This window comes from Heliangelus exortis, chromosome 3, assembly GCF_036169615.1.
Source record: "Heliangelus exortis chromosome 3, bHelExo1.hap1, whole genome shotgun sequence".
Classification (NCBI taxonomy): Eukaryota; Metazoa; Chordata; class Aves; order Apodiformes; family Trochilidae; genus Heliangelus; species Heliangelus exortis.
Window position 1 is genome coordinate 44,662,860 of NC_092424.1, and position 22,337 is coordinate 44,685,196.

Below are 22,337 nucleotides of genomic sequence, written 5' to 3' on the forward strand. Positions count from 1 at the left end.
CTCAGTAGCTGCTGAAAAGGTGCTGTAGCTGTAAAAACACTCTGGACAACCATGACAAAAACAAATTTCCTCTGACTACCACATTCTTGTTTACCAAAACTAGCATGAAAAACATGTTTATTACCTGAGTTACAAACATCAACAGAAAAACAGACCAGAAATTTTTATTTAATCTATCCAGAACAGACTGTAGAGGGTCAGACCCAAACAAGCCATATTTGACACAGATAGATTAGACAGATGGTACAGTGTGGTATAAAGGGGATTTGTGCTTGCTTGTCTTTGATGAAGCTGAATTACTTAGGAATTGCAGACACAGAAGAGTTATGCTGGCTATTTTACAAAGATTTAACACCTAATAAAACTTCATACCATTCAAAATTATCAATGTTCTGTACAACAAAATAGAGACTTTTCAACAAGTCAGTTGAAATTAGAGACAGTTTTGCAACTTAATTCTTCTTGCAACTTCTCAGAGCCTATTGTGATGCGTTTCAATATAAAACAGATATGAGCAGCATTTAGTGCTTAACTAGTGCTAATACTGCTCCAGAATCCTTTTGCAGCCTGTGAATTTATGCATGAACAGGGAAATCAAGTGAGAAGATGAAAAGAAATCGTGATTTAAAATAAAACCTATCAATTCCTGAAAGCTGCTGAAAGCCTCCAGCTTCAAAAACAAAGGCACTGGGTACAAGAGTCCTGGGTATTTAGCTGCTTCCTCCACTGCTGGCTGCTACCAGGCTCTCTCTGGACCCTGGGGCAGCATGAGATTAAAAGATGTTATTGCAGGGAGTACAGCAGGGGGTGAAACTCAAAATCACTATCACATTTCTGAAGACTGTCCAACCCTGAGCTGACAAGGGGAGCCCGTACATACAGCAGTAACAGAGACACTGAACACAGATACTGGTTTAAAACAGGCCATTTTCCCTTATTATACCTTGGCACCTACTGTAAACATGACAGGTCACACTCAGCATCGGTGCAACTCTGTGGCCTTAACCATACTCACGCCTGATGGGTTTGTTACATTAAGAGAGCTGTATTATCAAATAACAGCCCCTAGATACAGCAGTGCAAGGCATTTCTCCAACCTGGCCAAAACTGGAACAAACAAGCGTGGGTGTGGGTTGCAAAGAAGGAGGAAAATCTGGAGAGCAGGAAATTACAGAGAGCCTCAGACATTCTCTGCAATGGTTGCCAGCTATCACTTTATCTCCAAGACACATCCAGCTAGATACCAGGACTGTCGTTTCATGAGACAAAAATTACTCTTTACTCACAGTCTCCTCCCAACACCAAAAGAGGAAATAATGGCATCATCTACCACTCCAACCAGAGCGAGAGGAGGGTGCAAGCTCGTATATACAGGTGTCAGTCAGGAGTAACCCAACCCAGGGGAAGGTATTAGCTAAAAAAAGAACAGTCATCATCAGTGGTCCAAAATGAGAGTCAGTTGTTTAGAGGAATAAATAAACAAGGTGGATACAGTGGATTTGTGGAGATGGATACTCAGGTTTTCATTTTGCCTCTCTGTTAGCATAAAACACTTCTTTACTGACTTCTGCCACTAAATGCTAGAAAAGCTCTATGTCTGGTTTGCTCCTGTTAACAGAAGGCCCAGATGCTGGGTATCAAGTGCCCCTTTGACACATACACACACACTCTGAACAGGTGAGAGTACAGAGCCCAACATCTGGGGACAGACAGCGGTGACTGCACAGCCACTGCACAGACAGCACAGAAGCAGAAACAACAAATTAATTTCTCCTTTCAACTGATGAGTTAAAAATTAGCCTCATCATCATCATCTCTTTAGCAACAAATTAGCAGGAAATATAAAAAAAATAATTATTTTACCCACCCACTCCCTCCAAAAAAAGTAGTAATTTCTAAAATTCCCTACGGAACCTCAGTTGAGAGAGGACAGCACTGAAATTCAAACCCTGAGCAACTTTCTTACCTGCAGAATAATGCCAGAAGCTTAATGTTTACAGGTGTTGGGTACCAACAACTGCCACCAAAATGAACTGGGTCTCCAATCTTCCATGCCTAAGGCAAAACTGTCATCTCTCCTTTCATTAACCTGAACAGGGCAGTTTACAGCTGCTGTGTCTCCACCATGGAGTTTTCATTCAGGACCCCTCACCCTGACACAGCTTTCTGAAGGCTTATGGAGTTGGAGTAGAAAGAAGGGGGTTGTTCTCTTCTCTGCAAGTCCACAAATATTAGAGCCAATTAAAAAATAAAACCAACCAGTATTTTTCATTGTGCCTCTTCTGAGAAAGCAGATACACTTGAAGCCAGGCCACAAAACATTACCAGAAGAGGAGCTCTAAGAGTGGCAGGGGATCATGGGGCTATTCAGGAATTTTCTAGCCCCATGAGTGCTGCTAGGGCTTTTTTTTTTTTTTTTCCCATTTAGGGCATTTTCCCCAGATGACAAGGCACCTGTCTGTGCAATGCAGCCAGCACCCAAAATGTTGCACAAGCACAGCACAGCTCAAGGGCTGTCTGCTGCACAGTGCATTGCCCCATACCATCCTGCTCTTCAGCATGGACAGAAGGCTCTCAGCAGCATTTTTACTCAGATAATTTTCAGTTTTGCTCACCTTTACAAAGCTGATCTTCATTCTAAGTCAATGACTTGATAAGTCATTGCAGTCATAGAAGTTATTTAATGCAAGGGCCATTGTTTCCACCTTTGAAGTAAATCTGTTAGTCTGGCAAGCATCAGCTTGTCTTAGTGTTTAGGGTGCACCAATGAAACAGGTATTTTACCAGTATTTGTAATTCTAGTGAACAGGTGAGGCTACTTCAGAATGGCCAGATGCACCAGCAAACTGACCTTTACAAGAACATTTCAAGGCCATCAAAGAGACTGCAGTTGAAAAGAAGACAGAAAAATAGCCTAGAAGCCAGGACACAGCGCTGAAGTGCAGGCCATGCAGGAGCACAGGAAGAAAACACAGCAGTACTTCCAAGATGGATAACAGATACGTCTGTCTGACTTTGCAGAGCAGGTCTAAGATTTATGTTGGGCCCTTTGGTATCAGCGCATATTTGCTTGCCCAGTCATTTACTGAGTCTGCTCTTCTCGCTATGATTGAATTACTATTCAGGAAAGAATAAATGGGAACTGATCCTAAAATAAACCTCCAGTGATCTGATTCATATTACTAAATAATTAGTGTTTGTCAATGAAAAATGAGCACTGAAGCCAAGGTCCCTTAAGTTATTTCAGATATTTTTACTTCTGTATACACTACACATCACTTTAAAAATTCAAGACACTGGTGCAGCAACTTGGGCAAATACTGGCAGGCTCCTGAGGACCACTGCTCACTTGTAGAGACCACGTGCCACCACATGCTTTTTCAAAAATTTAGAAATGAAAGTAAAACTAAATAAAACTGAATTAGACAAAATATACTGAGGATAAAAAACAGGGAACAGTGAAGCTGGTGCATGACAGGAGACATTAAGCTCTATCACTGCCAGAATAGAGAATGCACAACCTGCACATACATACTACCCAGAGCTGACACTGTTCAGCCATCTTCTTTTTCCATTATAAAATGCAGCACACAAGAGAATAAAAATTAACTGATTCAGGAGTGGTTGCCTACGAGCATGTTTTATCCAGATAAAACCAGTGTCCAGAATTCAGTCTCCTCATTACTCAAACAATGTACTCAACCACTTACCCAAGCAAGCACTAACATGGCATTAAAAGTACATCAATATCTGTGTATTAAAAATGGTTAATAGGATTCAAGTGAAGACATTTTGAGGAGATGCTGATGGTCCACAGGCTTTTTGCACAACGTACTGCACACAAACACTTGATACCCATTTCACACACATTTACACTCTTTTCCAAAGACTAAATTTTACTGTGGTTAGTGAAGGAAGGGCAGCTAATAATAAATGAATTCCTGTATATGTTCAAGCCAAAAAAGCTACTTTTAGCATGAATGCAGACACGAGTCATAGATCTGAAGGATCTAACACAAACCTAATGCAAATTTCCATGCTTAAATAATACCAACTCCATACATTTGGTAAAGTGAAAAATTATTGGCTAACGTAGAAAGCCTGAAGTGCAACCAGAAGCCATTGTCACCCAGAAGCAAATTGCGTGGGCCAGGTGTATAACCAGTCACGACATCCCCTCCCCTCTTAAGAACATTCCCTGGTGTTCCAGCTGTGACTGAAATTCAGCCTGAGTGTACCCCTGTGGGTTTATGTGCTTTGGGCTTTTATTTTGGTTAGAGAGCAAGTTTGGTGAGAGTAAAGCTGTGATCAGAGAAATGTGGCTTGGTGCCAGGACAGGTGGGAGAACAGAGCAACTTTGGAGCACCTCCTAAAGGTGGGCAGCTCCTTGAGCATGGCTGAAGTACTGTGATTGCCCTGTGGTAGGGACAGACAGGCTGGGGACACAGAGCTTTACTGTGCCTCTTCACCTGACAGCACGTGCCACCCAACCCAAAATGGCATTTCTCCTGGGGTAAAGCCAGGGCAACAAGCCCATGATGCCACAAAGAACAATGTCAAGAGACCAAATTCATTCTAGTTTTGCATTGCTGGGTGCACTCTGCCTGACTGTGAGCAATCTCCAGCTGGAAACTACCCATCCCCAGAGCCTCAGCAGCCTGCAGTGGCAGGGCAGGGGTGTTCTGCACTCACCAAGGAGTGGGCAGGGTTGAGGCACAGGGCTGGGATGAGTCTTGACACTCTGGGGTCTTGCTATGAGCAGCTGGCCCCTCCCTGCCTCAGTTTCCCTGTTCCAGAGAAAGTGGAATGCCTGGCATGCTGGCAAAACCCTTTGTGCAAGACAGCTGGGAAATGGATAGCAAGTGCCCTGGCTGGCCATTGTGCAGCTGGAGACTGCAGGGAAACATCCTGCTCTAGTCTTCTTCTCTAAGAGAAAAACACAAAATTAAGTTGGTTTATGAAATATTACTGCTGGTCTCCTCCCTACCCATAGAACCCAAACTATAGAACAGAACAGAAAAAAGGGTATCTTCTCACTTGCAACTTCAAAGACAATTAGAAGAACTGTACTCCTATCACTCACCTGGACCAACAAGATTATATGCACAAATTAGATTTTCTTTCACAAGCAGATGACAGTTCAACTACTCATTTTGACCAAACAGTGCTTGTTGATAGCCTTTCTGGACATAATTTCCATGATAAAGGTGTGCATTGTTTGCTTCCCTTCCCTGCCTCATAATGTAATTAAGACAATATTCAAGCCACATGACAAGCCTATTTTTTCCCCCCATTAAATACAAAGTGGCCTATTCTGCTTGTTTTGTCCTCTATTTCACCCTAGAAGAAATTCTCCTTTCCAATACACCTTTTGTTGATGGCAAATTTAAGGAAGCTATCTTGCTGCAATGGTATTTTGTTATTAAATTTTACATCAGCTAATGCACAAGAACACTCAGGGAAAAAAAAATAAACACCTGCCTTTCATTTGTGCATTCTCATAGCATGTGGGCTGAGGATATCAGCAGTCAGTGCACACATTTGAATTTGCCAACCCCTTGATCTTCCCACCAAGCTCAGTCATTCCAATCGCACCCACCCTTGTCAGTGGCCTCCCAAAAGGCAATTAGTGGCTTGCTACAATTTTGAGTCCTCCTGCCACAAACACAGAGGGTTGAACCCACAGCCTGGAGAGGAGGCAGGTCTCTCACCCTCCCTGCCAAGCGAGTATCACATCCAGGATTAGCCTTGACCTGATGAATTCTGTGAATGCAGTTTTATATTTTAAATTCATACTTTTACTTTCACATTCCTTTCTGGTTTGTTTCCTCCATTTGATTTTCGAGACTCTTCACTTTCTTTTGATCCACTTCCTGCTTCTTTCTTTCTCCCACTCACTTGTACTTTTTGTTCAACAATAACAACAGACTCCAGTTGAAGAAACAGGAGTGAAGAAGCCTTGGCTCAGGGCCTCCATAGCTCAAGCCTTGGGAGTGAACCTTTGACACCCTGAATATTTAACTTGTCTGCTAAGACTAATGGAAGAATCTCTCTAATCACAGATATTTCAGACGCTGTAGAGAAGGCTTAATATTTGAATATGGGAACTTTAATAGCAATTGTGAAAGGAATGACCTATTTTAAACAATACAATGTCTTTATGGATGACTTACAATTGTGGCACTGTAATACAGTGATGGGCAGTCAAAGAAGAGACTGTAACACAGTCAATTTTGTGCAATTACCATGCTATTCTGGATTCTGCATGGAAACAGAACTAGGAAAATTTATCGTTGTCTCCAGTAGAAACCACCATGCAGGAAAAGCATAAAATTAGTAATTACGACAGCTTCTCAACACATTCAGCTACTCAAGGTGACCAAGTGCTACCCCAGGCTAAAGTTAAAAGCAGGGCTAGGAGGGTAGGTATACACTGCAGTGTGACTAACTGGGACAATAGCTCCTTCCTTCTTCATCCCTCCACAGTCCTTGAAATTAAAAATACTTAAAAAAAAAAATAAAACCACAACACAAACCCCACAGCTAAAATTAACTATAAGCTTGCATAAGAATCCCCTCAGCTGCATTTCTTCTGTTTCTTGTTGGGTTTCTTTTTGCTATGATACTCAAATTACAAAGGCTCCTTCCCCCTTTGTGTTGATGCTAGTGATCTGTAGCCATCACTCTGAAGAAGCCCAGAAAGTTCTGCTTGTTTGGGTTTACCCCACAGAAAACACAACTTTTAAACAATACACTGTCAAACACAATGCTAACACTAATTATGCTGTTAACCATCCAGATCAATGCCATTATCTCCCTGTAGCCCCCCATGAGGTTTATTTGCATAGATATCAGACTGCTGGCCAGGCCAGAGTACTGACAGACCAAGGATAATTCTTCATAGTCAGAGAGACCTGGGTCCACTGGCAATAAATCAACATGAAAATGTGCCAAGTGCCAGTCATCCACATACAAAGGATGCATCATTTCCCCAAACAAGTCACTTTTTCTGGAAATTGCCTCATCAGCCCCTGTATGAGAAATGCCCAACATAATGTCCTGATGCAGGGAACAGGGTGCTCTTCTCCAGCAACTCACATCATGTCTCCAAGACAGTGCTCAGAGGAGTAGCAAAGGATTTTCTACGTGATTCTGGGAAGCAAATTCTTAAGGTGCAATAGTCCATGACCGTGTATCGGCACAAAAATTGTTAGCATTTAGAAGGAAAAAAACAGTAGACACCTGGCCTCAGATTTCTGATGCACTCTGAAGTCTTGACTTAAAAACTGTATTCTGCCCAGAGAACTAAAATGAGTATTGCAATTTTTTTCCCAGCACTTGTGTCTGAAAGGCAGCAGATCTGGAAGTGCTAAAACCACAGTCACTGCTGTTTCAGCACCCACCAATCTTCCATTTGGCACTTCCCGAAGGTGAACTGTGCCCTTCAGGCTGACTGCAGAAATGAGTTCCAGCACTCTGGAGAGAAATACCTTCATTTTCTAGGCAATAGTTAGTGAAAGTCAAAAACAGGATGGACAGATTTTTGAAAAGGAGCAAAAAATTTATTACTCCTGATGACAGCAAAAATGGTAAACTTTAATTTTAACAACATAACCAAGGAATGGTTTGTGTACAAAGCTATTTTGCAAGGTCAATTCTGAGAAAAAGAAACTGAGTGGTACAGTTCAACACAGCTGGGTGGGTTTTTTTATTTGTTTGTTGGTTTTGGTTTTGGTTTTTTTTCACTATGCAGATAAATTAAATACTTTCTGTTTTGGGAAAACAAGATTATAATTTAGAACCGGATCAAAACAGATGAGTTTGCCTTGTGCAATTGTAATTCCACCAAGATCTTTAGGAACACTCACTGGGACCACAATCTACATCCCAAAAAAATGTGACTAGACAATTGCAACCATGCCAGCCGCAGTCCACTGCAGTGCCAGTGTTAGCACCTTGACATGAACATCTCATTGCTTGACAATCCAGAATTAAGAGCTCAGGATCTCAGTGTAATAACACAAAGCACAGGAAAAACACACTGCAAAACTAAAATTGTGGGTCTACCTTTTGCATGGTCTAGAGGTCCCAGACCCTCATTTTACATAACAAGGAATAAGCTCACACTGGGATCACATTCACCACTGCACTTGCCAGGCCCTAAGCTCCTCTGCCAAACCAGGCCCATGGACAGAAGGTTCAGGCACAAGAATAATGAGAAGTACAATCTAATACCAATACACACTTTCCCTCAAGACCTAAAGATTTTATACCGCAAGCAGTCTGACCAGAGTGTGAACCACTCTGAGGCACCAAGCAAATTCAAAATATGGCTTATTACAGTAGCATTTGCATAATTGTTATTTATATGTATTATAAGCATAATCATAGTTTCTGGGTAGCTATCTCAAGGTGAACTGCCCATCTCTTTAATCCTATAATAACATGCTTGGAATGCAATTTCGAAATTCCCCTCTGATAAAGTAATCATGCTGCCTGCAAAGTGACTGTTACTCAACATTCACTACCATCAAGGATCCTAGTCTTTTAAAATTGCAACATTTTGATCAAGCCACAAAACAGAACATTAAAAATATATTAGTTATTTCTGTCCATGGTTTATATGTTTGCAGGTCTTCCTTATCTCTTTAGAGTACAACTAATATTATGGCCAAGCTACTAAATATCAAAAAAAAATTTTGATATGCAATTATATCAAAAACCACAAAACTTTTCACTGTAAGATTGCTACAGGTGCCAATCTAACCAAGGTTGCTGAAAATTAATTTCAGGCCCAAAGCTCCTTCATGGCTCCTTGGTGTCCTGTCACAGTTCATGACAACCAGAAGTTAAAAATGCCAACAGCTGTACTACCATTACAGGCACCCTGGAATAATATGGACAAGCTGCTCTGCAAATTGTTCTTAAGGTAACATGTAGGTTCATCACCCTGTGCCAAGAATCTGTGGAACTTTGTGACTCTCTGAACCCCCACAGCAAGCTGAGCCACTGCAACCCCAAGTGATTCACATTGTTTTCTGCTACTCAGCAACAGCTGTAGAAATATCTCTAAGATGGTTGGCACCAACTCCGTGCTCCACCTATCACTGGTATGTCCATGTGGTCCTCACCTGTCAGCAAACAGCTTCAGCAAACAGACCATTAGGACTTCATGGTGTTTCTTTTCCACTTGTTTAGAAGAGGATCCTAGCTAGAGAAATCAAACTTCTGGTTTACCTCAGCCTATCAGAAATAAATATCTAACCAAGCATCCCTAGATCAGCACATCTAAATGCTGATCTTTGTTACGCACACTCCAAAAGCATAACCTCACTCAGGATTACTACCCGATTAGGATTATGTAGACCAAAAGCACATATTAGATAAGAGCTATGTGCTCCCTATCACTCACACCTGCCCACAAAGAGGTACCATCAGCCTTGGATACCAGAGTTTTTTACCAGCATTCTGGTATCTTTTCATATTTTTTACAATGCTTAAGTTTCCATTGTGGTTCAGAAATGTAACGGAGTAACACAAAACTATCTCAGACACATTCTTCTGCATCTTTTAATATGAGGATGATTTAAAACCTCAAGCCACAGGCTGTGATGATGTACATCAGCACTGCTTCACATGCTGGGATGTAGCTATGTAACTGGGCATGACTGGAGACTCGGATCTTCCACTCTTAAGCATAGCAGAGAAAGAAGAATCATAATGTTGCAATGAAAATACACACAGAAGATCCCCTTTTTTCTTATTAAACAAAGGGAAGAATGCAGTTGAAGGTCGCATTACTACTGGGGTAGGGAGTAGAACACATTATTATACTATGGGTACTTCAACACTTTTCTGGGAAAAATATCTTTAAATTCTTTGTAGTATATGTTTAACTCAAAGTCATCTTATTCTTGTTTGTCTAGCATACAATGGGAATAGATCTCAAAATACTTCTCCCACCTTTCAGGTCCTCAGAGCAATTTAGTGTATGATTAGCCATTACATTTCTCATGTAAACTGTGCAATAACTGGAAATCTTTATGCTCCCTAAGACATCAAGATAATCTGAAGGTGTGCAAGACTGAAGAAGGCAAAGCTCAGTAAAACTCTCTTGGATTGCTTTTTACTTTACCCCTATTTAGCCTTCTGCTGAGTTTTGCACAAGCATCATTCCTCAGACCCAGACCCTGACCAGCAATAAAGCTACTTTATGCACTCCAGTGATAGGAAGCTGCAAAGCTGGCTTAATGGGCCATCTGGGGTCAGGGAACCTCCCCATGGAGCAGAGTGGGTCTATCTGCTATGCCACATCCTCTCCAAAAACAAGCTTGGGAGCAGAACCACTATGCCCCACTTTATCCTGAGCCAGTGCAACAGCCTTCCTTTCCCTATGCATTGTCAATCTGTAACATAAAGCAGCCTTGCAGCTGCTGCTGTGCAACAGGCTAAATAAGTCTCTTCATTTAGAGAAGCTCAGGGACTGCAGCACAGGGGACATAAAACCACCCTTCTTCAAACACAGGTGTTGAGAACCAAAAACCTGGAGACAGATTTCATTTCTGGTACAGGCACAATGCAAGAGTTACATCTGGTGGTCCCTCAAGAGCTACAATGATCCCAGGCTAGTAGGACAGACCAGAAACTGACAGATACTTTTACACAAATGAAGTAATCCATTTGCCTTTTTAAAAGTGCAGCTTATTATCATCCCAAAATCTGCATTGCACTAGAAGGTCATGACTTGCAGTAGAGCAGACTTTTTGTTCATTATTCCTTAACATTTCCACTTTGATTTTTGCTTTTACCAAGCTCTTTGCCCAGATCCCTGCAACAATGCAAACACACATCCAGGGAGCAGTTATTTCAATCCATACTTCCCTGTACAGCAGATTCACACCAGGGCTAAACACAACCACCTGCTGACTCAGTATATTACAATCTTGCTCCAAATGATAGTCCCAGCCCCCGCACTTTCCTCACACTATCCCATTTAGAAACTAACTCATCCTCTTTCTGTAAGAAACTAATTCAGGCATCACAGGTTTTAAGTTTAAATGGCTTATGCCAATGACTAAAGCTGCACAATCAGATTCTTCTGTTGACAAATTTGACACACAGCCGAAAATCAAATTTGCTTATTTTCTACCCTTAAACAAAACCATATACTGCCTGAAGTGGTAAACCACTGCTCATTTTAATATCCAAATTGTGATTCCTTGCATCCAGTGTCTTGTGCCAAAATCCCACCACTGACAACCAGTCCAGGCATGTCTGAGGCCACTGAGCTGATTCATCTCTGCCTGGATACTTCCAGACAGTTCCAGACTAATTTGAAGATACTACTACTACTAACCTACACAAACTCATCTCATTTTGCATTCAGATAACAACAAAGTTTATATCAGCTGCTTTCAATAAGCTAGGACTGTGCGGGTCTGTGCTTCAATTACATGGATTTAATAAAGATTTTTTGGTTTTTACCTGCAGCCCTGTCTGCTTTCAGCTACAGACTTGAGAGGTACCTAAACTTTCTTAAGATGCAAACAGAATATATTCAAGTAAAAAAGGGTCCCTCCGAACTCTCAGACAATACTCCATTTTTAGGAAAGAATTCGTGCTAAAGTGAGGTAAGCGATAACTTTCCAGATCTTCTGTTATCCAGAGTACTATTTTAGGGACAGTGTGACTGCATATGCGCTTGTCGCATAGTCCTGCTTCCAATCTCCTGGCAGATCCCCAGCACATTCCAGTATTTAATGCACAACGCTTGTTGGGATGCAGTCCCACTTATCTCCCAGACACATTGACTAAGACTTTCCCACATAAACTGACCCACTGAGGTCACTCAGTACAGCATTCAAATGAAAAAAAAAAAAAAAAAAAATTAGGAAAAGCTTCTCTAATGCCAAAAATACAAAGAGAGTATAATACAACAGGCTTCAGTGTTTGTTTTACAAAAACTTGAAGACTGCAAGACAGATTTTAAGCTGATGCAAACCAGCATATCTTCACCAAAGTCAACCAGGATTAGCATCTCGCCTCCTAAAAGCAGTTACAATTACAATAAGAATATATTACTCTAAAAAAGGGTTAAAAAGGGAACATGTTAGCAAGTTATCCATCCAACTTCGACTATGATGAAACTGTAGAGATTTATTCATAATATTACATGAAGAAAAAGGTCACGCTCTTTAAAGCAAATGTCAAACTAACTAAGCTATCTTAAACCAACTAGGCTATCTTTACTACATACGGACTCTACATGACAAAGAAAACCTGTTGTCCTAAGATGAACTGCAGAACAGTAGTATAAAAGCCTAATTCTTCCCCAGCTGACCATCTCTGAGTCAGGTTGACTGAAGGACCATTCAAATTAGAAGAGACAGGGAAAACACATACTTTTTGAAAGTTCAAACACCCCAAATCCCATGTAAGCTGCTCAACTCATTTGCTTTCATATTTTGTATGGTGCAAGTGACAGAGCAGGAAACAAGAACACTAACTTCCTGACTTCCTCACCAGACCCCCTCATGATGCAGGGCCTAGTAAAGGGGTTCTGCTAGCAGATTCTCCTGTATCAAAAAGCTGAGTTCCATAAGGCAGATAGATGAAGGCCCAAAGTACCCTTGCAAAAGCACAGAGGCCAGGGAGAAGCAAAACTGCTTTCTCCAAGCACAGACTAGAATGATTAGCTTCATGCTGCATTCCAGTGTTGCTATAAATGTATTTGCCACTAGCACACTGGAGCCACAAGCTACCCACCAGTGCAAAGCTGTCGTCTGCAGAGACTGGCTATAGATCACTCTTAAACAGCCTAATTAAATATTTGTTTACAAAGAGAAAAGTCAGTGAAAACCCTTGGGAAGAAAATCTCATCATTAGTTTAGCTGCAGACAAAAGCCAACACTTTCAAACTCAGACACCCAAACTAAAACCTGTGGGTGTTAAAATAAATTTAACTACATTAAGTTAATTTAGATACAGCAGGCTGCACCTTTTCCCTTCTAAGAAATAAAATGACTGGAGAAGCTACTTGCTATAATTAGCTGGAATATGTGTGGTGTCTAGACAATAAGCAAAACTGATTTCATGAATGGGAAAAAATAAGTATTTGATCATACTGCACAAAACTGTATTTTCTAACCTGCGTTACCCACTACAGTCACACAAATCAACCCCACTGTAAATCAGGCTCTGGACCTGCCCAGCCAGCACTCACAGTGCCATAAGAAATAACATATATTGACAGCTTTCTTGCCCTTTCAAACAAAAGGTTCCCTTTTATTGTGTAGAAGAAGGAATCAAAAGCAGATACTCCATGCCATTCTACAATCAATCAATCAAGAGAACGATAGGATTAACTCAGATCAAATGGCAGTTAACTTACAATAACAAAAAATGCAGATCTGGATTACTGCTTGCTGGTAAGAAGTCCCAACAACACCCTGTAGATGATCTTCACCGTGTATGCAGGACTGCAACACTACTGGGGACTGAATCCCACAGTGAAGATTGAAAACCTCCCAGAGACGCGAGTTGGTCTGGCTTGGGAGAAATTTCTTCCAAGTATCAAATTCAGCAGTTGGTATAACCTTAAAATGACAGAGCCAGGCTTCCCAGAGGAGCCTCTGCGTCACCTCAGAGAACCTCCCACCCAGCTCACTGCCTCATCCCAGCCAGGCCCCAGTATCTAACACCTCTAAGGAAGAGGAAAAATAGAAAATAAAATCCAGGGGTGTGAGGTAATCCTTTCTAACCACTACAAGCAACCACCCGAAGCCCTGAATCTTGAGATTTTAGCACAGTCATTAACTTGTTACCACCACATGTGCTGCTGTGTTTTAAGAAAGCTTAAGGAAACCTTTAAAAAAAGACAAAACTAAAGGACTAAAAGTCTGCAGTCCCTATGGATTAAGGCTAGGAAGGATGACAACAGCCATTCAAACACTTTCTGTACTGCACACATAAAACATAGCCAGCTTAATAAGCAAAGCGTTTACTTCATATGCACCAACCTATGTGCCACTCAAATATGCAGGCAATGTAGCAGTTGCTCTGTTTCCTTCAGGTTTGCATATCTTTATCTCTGATTACGTCTTCCAGCAGCTAAACTAGACCCTCTTAACTATGTGTACAATTACATACCTTCACAGAGCCAATATATTGCTTATCCCCTCCTATAGATCCATTTACACCAAGGACTAGCAACTGCCACCCTGACTCAAGCCCATTTCAGGGATCATTCCCCACTCTCTCAACTGCATTGAGTCATAAGTAAAAAAACCAAATCCTGCAGTAACTCCAGTAAAAGTGAGCTGTCAGACAGTCCCTATTCTTTTCTTGCAAACAAACAAATTAAACCAAAAAAACACCCTTTGATCCTTCTTTGCAAGACTTCTTCAATGGCAAGTCCACATTTCCCCAATTACTTGCAGAAGCATTCCTGTTTAATCTTTTTACAATTATACTAACTCTAAGCAGTATGGCTTTAACAGAGGAGAAACAGTTTTGTCTTGTGTGGAGGACACTGGAGATGCATGCACAAAACCAGAAGACACCCAAGACCATCATTCCTGAATGCATTTCACAGACCAGAGGCCAATCACTCAGCAGACGTAACTTCAGATTCTGGCCTATTCTTCAAAAAAGAAAACAGCATATGTTCAGAAACCCAGTAAACAGAAAAGCTACTTAATTTGGAACATTTACCTGTGAACAGTTTCATAGCAGTGTATTTTTAGAGCTACGAACAGGGTACTAATGACACACCTCTCCCATTCCAACAGCATGACGGGTATGAGCAGTCAGTCTATTCGTAGTATCTAACAGGTGTGTGTTAGCATCTGTTGGCACAAGATGTTCATGCCGAGTGGCTCCTTTGTTTGGTTCTTGCTCCTCCTGTGAGGGGCTTCTGAATAAACCAACATACCACTTCTTTTTAAAATTCTAATGTTTACCACATTCAAAACATTGTGAAGAAGAAACAACTGCACAACAGCAGAAGATGTTTCTCTGGCAGTAGTGGTGACATGAAAAAGAGATTCCTGGTGTGCTAAAAAAGCCCATGCAGCTCGAAAAAGAATTCATGCAATATATAAAGAAAACAGGAGGGGGAAAGTGAAAAGACCTAAAGACCTAAAAATGTAAGCACATTATAATATTTTCAACATAGAAGAAAAAAAAATCTTTACACAAACAAGGCTGAAGTGATGAAATGGCTGAAATGGTACTGAACTTCAAGATAGTCCTCAACCTTAATCTGTCCTTGACAATAACATGTATACAATCCCTAAACATAAAGGTTATGGACTAGTGTATATATTTTCCTAATCACATATATTTTGCTACCAGTAGAACTAACGCCTTCAGACACAATCCCACTCTCCCTGTCCATCTTTCGCAAACAACTATAAAATTCACTAAGAACTCAACCATGAACTAATACATACAGAAGTTTTTCCATGTAAAACTGGGCTTTTTAATGAGGAAAGGACAGTGAAAAATGTGTTTGGGGTTAACAATCCCTGAAAAAGAAATAAAGCTAGAGAAAAGAGAAGAAAAACTACCTGGCTAAATATACAGAATTGATCACGCGGTTATAGCTGTTAAGTTTGAGATCTACTAAGCATAAGAAAAATTCCTTGCATGTAATAACTCTGTAACCCTGTTTTCATTAAAGGAAAGCAAAGCCCTGAAAGGTCCAGCTGTAACTGCTGCAACATTGTACTCGTGTTCATTAAAAAAACAAATTCACAACAGATCATTCTAAGAGTAATAATAAAAATCTGACAAATGAAAACCATATGTGGAAAAAAAATAACACTGGGGAAAGCAGTCTTCAATGTAGTTTCCCTGCAGTACACTGACTGTACCTTCGTGCCATTTGATGGTACACACATTTCAGGTCCAACACTTGCTTCACCTGGAGCATTATTTGGTGATAACCATCAAACACAAGATGATTTCTAAGGTATAAACACACTAGAAAGCAAGAGAAGACAACTAGACTTTCACATTTAATACTTTCAGGCCAGATTCCCACTGGCTTGGTTTGGAAAAGTTGCCATGAGCTCAGGCAGAGAGAAGGGTCCAACATAGGGGCAAACTCCACAGCTACATCAGCTGGGAACAGGAGCAAGCCCAGGGTGCAAGCTCATATGTCAGAAAAGCCCTGTATGGCTTTCCATGGTTTAGATCATGACATGGGGTCAGCAGTGGCCTGACCCCATCAGAAGTTTCCACACCATGGTGTGCAACCATAGCCTGCACTGCTCTGCCTCACCAGCCCCTTTTTCAACTGAGAGTCAAAAGTGTTCCAAGGGCTCACTGGTGGCTCCTCACTCTGACATAAAGACCCTCTGGTTCCTGTAGCCCAATGTCCTGGTTTGCAGAGGTTTCCCTAGAATGATGGAATGGCAAGCAGGAGACCTGCAGTCAGAGAATGCCAGCCTGGACTGGATTTAGGAGCTGACTCATGGGTAATAGACAGTGATAAACTATTGTACTGGTTTTTAACTCATGCCCAGATCAGATGACTAAGGAATTTAGGTGCCTATAGAGATTAACTATCTAAATAACTTTTGCAGTCCGAGCCTGAAACATCTGCACAAATAGACCTTCTCATTTATGTTCCACAAAATATGTCCAGATACTCCTGGTGCTTATTTTACAAGTAATCCAACTACAAATATTAAATCCTGTAACTGACCCACATTAAAAATAAATCCTTAGTCAGGTGATGTAATATAAATGAGCATTACAGGCCCACCCAATAAAGGGGTTTTAACTGATTAGATTTTATATATGTTGAAGGAACAACAAAATATCTTTAATAAAATGGTTTGGTACACCCAGTTAAAATGAACTGTCTGTAAGACAGGCAGCAGTGCTTTGGTCTCCATACATGTAGCATGAACACTTTGCCCTTTCTCTGTTCCACTTTTGTGTGCAGGCAGAGTTCAGGAATGCACACTAATTCCAAAAGCTGCAGGATTCATGCCACATAGGGATGAAACAGCATCTGAAACGCTTTTTGCCACATAACTGCTGCAAGCTCCTATTTCATCCAAAAATGCTGCATCCTGCTTTAGTGAATATCATTTACTGCACTTAACCTGCATTAGAGAAAAATGCAAAATGGGCTACTGTTCCATAACCTGACCTCTTTTTTAGTACCAGGTTTATGCTGCTACACAAATTAACAAAATATTCCCTACCTATTTTATTTATTTCCTGTCTAGCACTGGTTGTGAAACATTAGTGAGCCCACTAATCCATCCCAATAGCCCTACAACCATTGCTAAGTCATGTAGGCATCACAATAGCTATTGCTGTTTTACTGAGAAACAGCGAGAAAAAAAAGAATGCCAATGGATAATCACAAATCACATCTAGCTGCCATTATCCACTCCTCCTGGCTCTTTATCCTACACCTTTTTCACCTCCCATCTCTCCCTCCAGAGGCTTCTGAGTATATGCAGGTCCTTCTTCTAGCAGGTATTTCCTGCAATGGCCTGAGGAGTCACAGTCTCCCTTGACATTTTCTCATGGCTGACATCTCTTTGAATACATTACTCTCCATGACCTGCCTCTATAATCCTTAGACTGGGGAGCATTGTTCCCCAAGATGTCTTTCAGCACAATACATTTACAGGGCTGAGTGAATAATAGTATTTTTTTCAAACGGGCTAGACAGCTCAATAAGCAGCTTTCATAATATTTCTAGCCTATCAATAAAGGTCGAAGGCTGTACTGAATGTTTGGATCTTGATAGTTTATTCCCTCTTACAGTAATCCTACTTCTGCTTTAAAACATTTAGCATTTATACCTGTGGACAACGTTAAGTAAGTATAACCTAGAAATACAGATCACTACTCATCTTGTTTACAGACAAATGCAATTTTACTCACAACTAAAAAAATCAAAATTACAAATTCAATTGCTCACTCTAGTTTTGCTTTATCATTACAACAGCAGAAGAATCAGTCCTAAAAGAGAGCCATCTAAATAAAACATCAGACCCCAGTGCTGTGAATTAAGATTATTCAGAGCTGCTGCAGTCTGACAGTATCTAGCAGAAGTCTGCCATTATTTTTTTTTTTTTTTTTTTTTTTTTTTTTTTTTTTTTTTTTTTTTTTTGTTATACCAGGCCTATGTTCATCCAACTGCAAGAGCTCTCCAGGACGGATAATGAAATCAAATCCATGCATTACGCCCTTTAACTGTGCATTCATTCCCTTAAGGAATGCAAGCATCTATAAAAGCAGCGGATGAAAGCAATCAAAGCAACGCATCCCATTACCGCGGAAGGCAAAGGCCACTCCGCATCGGTGTTATTCCCCGGCACTCCCAGGGCACAAAGCACCGCAGCGGGTAGACCTGACAGCCGGCGGCGGGGGCACATACGTACATACATACATACGTACATATATATATACATATTACACATACACACACACACATATATATACATCACCATAACGAAACGGCCGCCACCCCCCCCTCCATCCCGCACCCGCCCGCCGCAGCCCCGCACCCCGCCCCACACACCGGCTCCCGCAGCGGCCTCCGCTCCGCGGCCACAGAGAAAAAAGAAAGAAAAAAATAAAAAATACTAATAATTTAAAAAATCACATATATTTAAAACAAAACAATCGGAGCAGCAGGGGTCTCCCGGCGCAGCGCGCACCCGCGGCTCTCCGCACCGCGGCGGGGCGTGCGGCTGCGCGGCAGAGGCGGCACCGGCGAGGGAGGGCGGGCAGGGGCGGCGGCCGCGGCCCCCGGGGAGAGGCCGGGCCGGGGCCGCCGCAGGGTGGGGCGGGGAGGCTCCGCGCCCTGACAGCCCGCCGGGGCCGAGAGGGGCCAAGCCCTGCTCCGGGACGCTGAGCTGGGAGCTGAGGGGGACAGGCCGCGCCCAGCCCCGGGCCGCGCTGCGCCGGGGCCGCCGCCCGCCCTCCTCGGCCCGGGGAGAGGTTGCGGCGAGGCTGCGGGAGCCGCCCGTGGTCACCGCCTCGGCGAGCCCGCCGTACACACACACACACCCATCCCCCGGGAAGCGGAGGTCGCTCAGGGCCCGGCCGCCCCTACCTCTCTGCTGCCTGGGCGGCAGCTCTCCCTGCTCGGCGGCGGCTGCAGCGGCGGTGGCGGGGAGTGACCGGCGGCGCCCGCAGCCCCCGCGGCGCTGCGCTGCGCTCCGCCCGCCCGGCCGCGGCGGCTGCGAGGGGCGAGGGGCGGGGACAGCGCGGCGGGGCGGGGGCCCAGCGCAGCCCCCGCGCCCCTTTCCTCCTTCCCTTCCTCCCTCTTTTCCCTGCGGAGACAGCGAGCGGTCGCCCTGCGGCCCGGGGAGCTCGGCCCGGCGGCGGCAGGTGTCCCCGGCTCCCCCGGTAAGGACGCGCAGTGTCCCGGGGTACGGGGGTGGGGGGGGTCCTTCTACCTCACCTGGTGCTGCTGGTGGAGCCTTGCTCTGCCTTCACCTCCAGATCTTCCCCCTCTGTGCAGCAGCTTCCCAGCAGGCCTTCGCCCACAGCCTCCCTGGAATGTTACCCACCGCTGCCTGCTGCTCGCAGCTATTCTTCCCTTTCCTTAAATTTATTTGGTTATTGGGTCTCCCTAGACTTCATGCTCCTCCTCCTCTGACACGCTCTCCTATCGCAAAGACAATGTTGGCTCACCCCCAGCATCCATTTCCTCTAGTGCTGCTGTTCTCCTGCTGGTCCTAGTGGAAATCCCATCCTGGGTTTGACTTCCTCCAGGACACATTCATCCTCTCCCACTTCAGTCCTGACACCCTCCTACATAAACACCACTTTGCCAGTGTCACCTAATCCCCTGAATCTCAACCTTAGCTGCCCTTCTGCCACACTTCCCCTCTTCCTCTTTCTCTGGGTAGGATTTTGCCTGTCTTCCAGGAGAAGATACCTAGCTGTGCTTTTCCTTCTTCGTCGTGCCCCTTTGCCATCCAAGTCCAGAGCAAACATTTCTGCTGCAGGTTTCCTTTGCTAACCCTAGCCCTTCTGCTTGCGTATGTGTCCGTGTCCTTTTCACACCCATTCTTGTTCCCTCCTGCCTGTTGTCCCTAAGTTCTCACTTGCCATACAGCTATAGACTAGTGTTACCCATCTTATTAAAAAATCCAACAAACCACCGTTGGTTTAATTTGCCTCATTAGCTATCATTGTCTCCCACTTTTGATCCCCACACTCTCTCCTAACACACAATTTAACTGCTATCTGGAGCTCCTCTCCTCTGTGCCTATCTTCAACTTCCTCTGATGTGGGTCCTTGCCCCTTCACACTCGGCTGCTTTGCCAAAATTTCTAATATCCACTTCCTGGCGTAATCTTGGGAATATTGTTTCATTTCCAGCCTGTCAAAATTATCAGCCTGGCACTTTTTGAGATTTTATTCTCGTTTGGTTTCCAAGACTGCCCCTTCAGAGTTATCTCCTTACTATTCCTTCAGTGCATCCTCCTCATACTCCTGATTTCCAGTGAGAGTCCAAAAGGAACACTTAATAATACAAACATGTCTGGAAAATAAGATCAAGTCCAACTGTAAATCTGTTGTTCCCTATCTACTTATTGTAAGTTGAGCTCACCCCATAAAATATAAACATGAAACATATATATAGTATAAACATTCAGTAACAGTCTCTCTGGGATCTACCTTTTTGTTTTGAAGATTCTGCACTCTTAGATGCTAAAATATCTAAAACAGGCCATTTGTATTCTTTATCTATACAGCATCTTGGACAATAAGAGCCCACTATGAGGGTGTTCAGATAGATACCAGAAGGTGCTTGCTGCTTTGTAATGTAAATGGTGGTAGTAAAGAGGTATTTAACAACAATGATAATTCCAAGCAAAACACTTCTTAACCAAAAGGACAAGCCAAAGCTTCAATCTCTTTAAAAATTTACATACACAGAGAAAAGAAAAATAAAGTTTCTCCCAGACAGTGATACTGAAATTAGCTGGAATATCTCCAAGGTTAAGAGTCTGCTCCTGACCAACAGGATCACTAAATCTGAAACACATACCATGGTTTCTTTATTCTGTACATTATATATTAAAATATATTGAAAAAAAAAATCTATTAACCCAACTTGGTTATGCTCTTTGAAAAAGCTAAATAATTTGGTTGTGAACCATAAAAACTAGCAAGTGTCTAAATGTATGTATCCTCTCACATTTCAGGCTTTGAAGGATAAAACTTCTCAGATTTTTGGTCCAGCATAGGTGTTGCTTTTACATTAGCCATCAGTAATAGGAACTCAGATAACTTAATGATGTATGTATGTGTGTTCTAACATAGAGAAGTAAAAAGACATAGGAAGAAGTAAAAAGTACTAAAATGCTAGGATACTAAGAAATATCGGGGGGGAAAAATCATCCTTCTCTCAACTATTAATATCTCCCAAACAAGTAGGCAGGAAAAGAGATTGTAACATATGGGAGTGAGCAAGAGCATCCAGTGTATTTTAAGATTCTGCCTGTCTTAACCCACATAGCTCAAAAATGGGTGGGCCATTGATTGTCATGGAAATAACTGGGTAGGAATGAATGCCTGAAGAAGCAAGAACCAGAACAGCAGGGGCGTTGTGGGCTCCAACCAGTTATCCCAGTTACTGACAGTCATTTTCTTCTTTATAAAGAGCCCACATTTTGTAAAGAATGTGTCAGGTAAAAACATTTTGCCACTGCTGAGTAAAAACAGCATCTCCAGGTTTGAAAGAGAGGATGCCATTTTCAAGTTAAAAATTTACTGCAAATATTTGTTAATATTTTTAGAGTGAAGCTTCAGCTCATGGGGTTATACAGCAAAAATATTCAACTTCATGACACTTAAGGTGGGAATACTTTCACATTAAAATACCAGCACTTCCTAATCCCAGCAAGTAAACATAGACAAACAGGTTGTTCACACTGAAGGCCACATTCCCACTCCTTTAAGCAAACTGAAAAGATTTGTATCAATGGCCATAATAGAAACTCTTGTTAAATGAAGTGGAAAGGATCAGCAAAGCAATGTTGGATGAAGTTACTCCTCTTCTGCCCATTGCTTTGTAGTCCCATTGCTTGGGAGTCTGAGGTGCCTTTTTTCTCTCATACATTTTGTCCATGGTGCCATGGATTTCTTACTGGTTTTTTTCCTTTTGTAAATATACTAAGCCACTGTGCTCAATATTATTGTCTCATTGCTATTGTGCAGAAATATATATATATATATACCCATATGCATATTAACACCTTCACCAAGAGAAAAACACTATGCAGGTGTAAAGGTAAACACATTCCAAAATCTCTGAAAGATCATTTTAAAATAGAGTCCAAACC

General features: G+C 42.3%; 1 protein-coding gene across 3 annotated transcripts in view; it reads right to left on the reverse strand.

Moving 5' to 3' along the window:
- Positions 1 to 19,580, reverse strand: part of SPTBN1 (spectrin beta, non-erythrocytic 1) — a 129,514-nt gene extending 109,934 nt beyond the window's left edge. Inside the window, exon 1 of one of the 3 annotated variants that reach the window (XM_071740411.1) lies at positions 19,442 to 19,580. The gene's annotated coding sequence lies outside the window, so the exon portion shown is untranslated. Of the gene's footprint in view, positions 1 to 18,553; positions 18,589 to 19,090; positions 19,204 to 19,441 lie in introns of those variants that run through there. The other 2 variants (XM_071740414.1, XM_071740413.1) reach the window with 2 other exon arrangements.
- Between the last annotated feature and the right edge of the window lie 2,757 nt (positions 19,581 to 22,337).